This window comes from Cervus canadensis, chromosome 1 (assembly GCF_019320065.1).
Source record: "Cervus canadensis isolate Bull #8, Minnesota chromosome 1, ASM1932006v1, whole genome shotgun sequence".
Lineage (NCBI taxonomy): Eukaryota > Metazoa > Chordata > Mammalia > Artiodactyla > Cervidae > Cervus > Cervus canadensis.
This window is the reverse complement of record NC_057386.1, coordinates 70,181,061-70,184,848: the sequence shown is the minus strand read 5'-3', so window position 1 is coordinate 70,184,848 and position 3,788 is coordinate 70,181,061. Positions and strand designations below refer to the sequence as shown.

Sequence of the window (3,788 nt, the reverse complement as noted above, 5' to 3'; positions counted from 1 at the left end):
ATTAGGACTGATTCAAATGAATTCTTTTTAATGGCTGAGTAATATTCCATGGTGTATATGTACCACAGCTTCCTTATCCATTCATCTGCTGATGGGCATCTAGGTTGTTCCATGTCCTGGCTATTATAAACAGTGCTGCGATGAACATTGGGGTGCATGTGTCTCTTTCAGATCTGGTTTCCTCAGTGTGTATGCCAGAAGTGGCTATTGCTGGGTCATATGGCAGTTCTATTTCCAGTTTTTTAAGAATCTCCACACTGTTCTCCATAGTGGCTGTACTAGTTTGCATTCCCACCAACAGTGTAAGAGGGTTCCCTTTTCTCCACACCCTCTCCAGCATTTATTGCTTGTAGACTTTTGGATAGCAGCCATCCTGACTGGTGTGTAATGGTACCTCATTGTGGTTTTGATTTGCATTTCTCTGATAATGAGTGATGTTGAGCATCTTTTTTCATGTGTGTTGTTAGCCATCTGTATGTCTTCTTTGGAGAAATGTCTGTTTAGTTCTCTGGCCCATTTTTTGATTGGGTCATTTATTTTTCTGGAATTGAGCTGCAGGAGTTGCTTGTATATTTTTAAAAATATATGGAACGCTTCACGAATTTGCGTGTCATCCTTGCGCAGGGGCCATGCTAATCTTCTCTGTATCGTTCCAATTTTTAGTATATGTGCTGCCGAAGCGAGCACTCTTTGAAATTTTTTAAATAAAGATAAAAAGGCTTTACTCCTTGCTTCTAAAATGGTCATGGACAACTTATAGCACTTACGAATTTTTTTGTCTGTAAGAAAATAATTCAAAACACATACTTTAAGGAACATTATAAATTATCTCTACCAGTTCCCTCTTTTGGGTTAATTATTGTCAACAATATTTCAAGCCAATATTCATTTAGCATTTTGTATGAACTTGGCATAACATCAAATTCTTCAAAGAAAACATAAAGGAAGTTTAAAACATGGTCTTTACCTTCAAAGGAGTTCTAATTTTATGTGGAAGACAAATCCAACACATACAAAAATGAAAAGCACAGGGGGACAAAGTACAATGATATGTAGTGATTAATAAAGACCTTTTGTAATAAATAACAAAACACCATGTTATGTGGTTTAAGAAAAATAAAAAGAAGTACTTATCTCAGTGCAGAAAAGGAAGGTCTCTCTGGACTGAGGAGTCCATAAAGGTCTTTGTAGTGACCCCAGGGTTGAGGCGGGAGGGCTGTGTTGTCCAAGAGTGATAAATCAGGGTGGCATGTTTTGAAAAAGTGGTATTTGCCTTATTTGGTGATTAGTCCAGAGGTATAGACCTAGAGACATGCTTGAATATCTCTATGCTGCTGCTGCTAAGTCGATTCAGTCGTGTCCGACTCTGTGCGACCCCAGAGACGGCAGCCCACCAGGCTCCCCCGTCCCTGGATTCTCTAGGCAAGAACACTGGAGTGGGTGAATATCTCTATAGGCCACTCCAAAGCCAGAAAGCAAACTAGAGACAGTGGTAGTTACTGAAATTGATACCAGTCAGGATCCTTGGCCTTCCCCAATCCATAGAAATTGATAAGAGGCCAGACAGGAAATTCAGGCCAGGCTTCTGGGACCACAGGAGGGTGTGAAAACAAGTAACAGGTTCCCTGGCTTGCTCTCCAAGGGGGCCAAGCTGGCTTCTTTTATGGGATGAGGGTAGGGGTGTGTCCAGGGATGAGGACAGAGGGCTGGTTTAGATGGTTGGCCCACCCCTTAGGTAGTGTTGTGTGCAGAGGTTGTGTGCGGTACCCTTCTTTTGCTCCCAACACTTCAAAAGTGGCAGCTGGTTTTTTGGCATGGGTTTTTTTCTTTCTTTCTTTTTTTTTTTTGTATCTAGTTGTTCAGAATTTGCCTAATTGCATGTGCATGCAGTTATCTTTTGTCCCTTATAGTTTCTATTTTGTTGCTTGAGGAGATGTCTGTCCAGACGCAAGCACTGCTGCAAAAGGTCCTATGTTCCAGGTCCCAGCCTGTCTCAAAATGGCCAAAGAGTTCATAAGGGTAGTAGGTTATCCTTGACCAAGAGGGTAGCATTGGATGAGGGAACATGGAGAACACAGGGTGTGTGCTATGCACAAGTGTCCACCACATGGGTGAGTTATTTAAACTTTCTAAACCTGGTATTCCTTGTCTGTTACATAGACCTAATTATAGCTCCAATCTCATCAATGTTTGTGCATAATAAATGCCAAAGGGACACCAATACTGCTGACTCCATAGGGCTGTGGTGGGAATCCATCGGGATAATAAAAATGGTGAGGTTTAGGAGGAGCAGAGACTGGAAGTGCCAAGGAGTATAGCCACTGATCTCAGCCTTGTGTTTATGAGAGATTGGGCTGAGAATTCAGGAACTCAATTTGGATGTCTCTGTTTATATCTCAAGTGGAGGTGAGTCAACAAGAAGTAACTCAGAAATTAGTGAATGTCGTTATGTTGGTTTGTTGTATTTTCATGCATTGCCTTTGGAGGGTAAGGCTTAGGGAAAGGCTTTGCACATAGGGACCAAGTTGTTCTTCATCCTGGGGTGGAAAATGAGCTCCCATGGATTACGTTTCAGATAATAGGGATAACTGTCCCCATAACTGTCCTTCTTTAGAACTGAAGAAGAAATTTGGAATCAGAGTAGAAGACACATTTGCAAGGAAGTCTCCTTGCCAACATGAGTTGGCCTCTGCAACATGCTGGAAGAAAGGGGTGGGAGATCACTGTATTGTAGAGGTTTGGGTCTCAGAGTCTCAGGAGCCTCAGAGGGTCTTGAGCCGAAGGAGAGCAATCATACCTCCAATTTGAAGTCTTCCAAATATTATTCCATTCTGGTCCCCAAAGCCATCATGAATCTTGCTAAAATATTACATTTCAACTTTACCTATCACAGAAGGAAATATGGGAGGCATCTGAGCCTACAGTTGAGGCAGAGCTGTGCCAAAGGGAACAACAGCTGCTGCCTAAGTGAACCAATCCTTGGGACAGGAAAAGAAGACCGGCAAAAGCCCCAGGAGTGGACAAGACCCACACCAACATGGCACAGAGAGCCAGGTTTGGGGGTGGGAGGAATTTCCTGGGGTTCCAAGAAATTCATGGAAGAAGCACTGGTAAAGATGCTGGACATTTGATAGTGACATAGGGTACAAACATCTAACTTGTAATAGGCTGACGTTAATATCCATTGTAGCTGATGTTATTGTGATTGAGCACGTGATAGCTGGCTTCCCAGGTGGCTTAGTGGTAAAGGATCCACCTGCCGATGCAGGAGATGCAAGAGATGTGAGTGTGAACCCTGGGTGGGAAAGATCCTCTGGAAGAGGAAATGGTAACCCACTCCAGTATCCTTGCCTGGAGAATCCCATGAACAGAGGAGCCTGGTGGGCTACAGTCTATGGGGTCACAAAGAGCCGAACACAACTGAGCCACTGAGCATGCATGAATGGGATAGCGCATTAGGGGATTACATAAGGACACTGGAAAGAAGGCCATAGAATACGTGCTCCTTACACGAGTTCTGCCAGGACCCAGGTACGCCGAATGGCGTCATTGTGTGCATAGCGAGACCAAGGTGTGACGAGGGGGTCATTCTTCACCACTTGTCACTTTTCCAACTATAGACAAGATATCCAGAAGTGCGATTTTCTAAAAATGACAAATCACGAATAATTCAACAGATGTGTTTCAGAAGGTCATGAATCTGTGGGAGCAGGTAAAAGCCTCCATTGGTGGGTGCATAGAAGCAGCGGCAGCTCTTTAGGAGCTGGTCCCTTTTCCACTCATGAGAC

General features: G+C 43.5%; 1 non-coding gene across 1 annotated transcript; it reads right to left on the bottom strand.

Moving 5' to 3' along the window:
* Nucleotides 1-579: 579 nt before the first annotated feature.
* On the bottom strand, nucleotides 580-687 carry LOC122425034. The gene has a single exon (XR_006264660.1). It is a non-coding gene; the product is annotated as a U6 spliceosomal RNA (small nuclear RNA).
* Nucleotides 688-3,788: the final 3,101 nt, after the last annotated feature.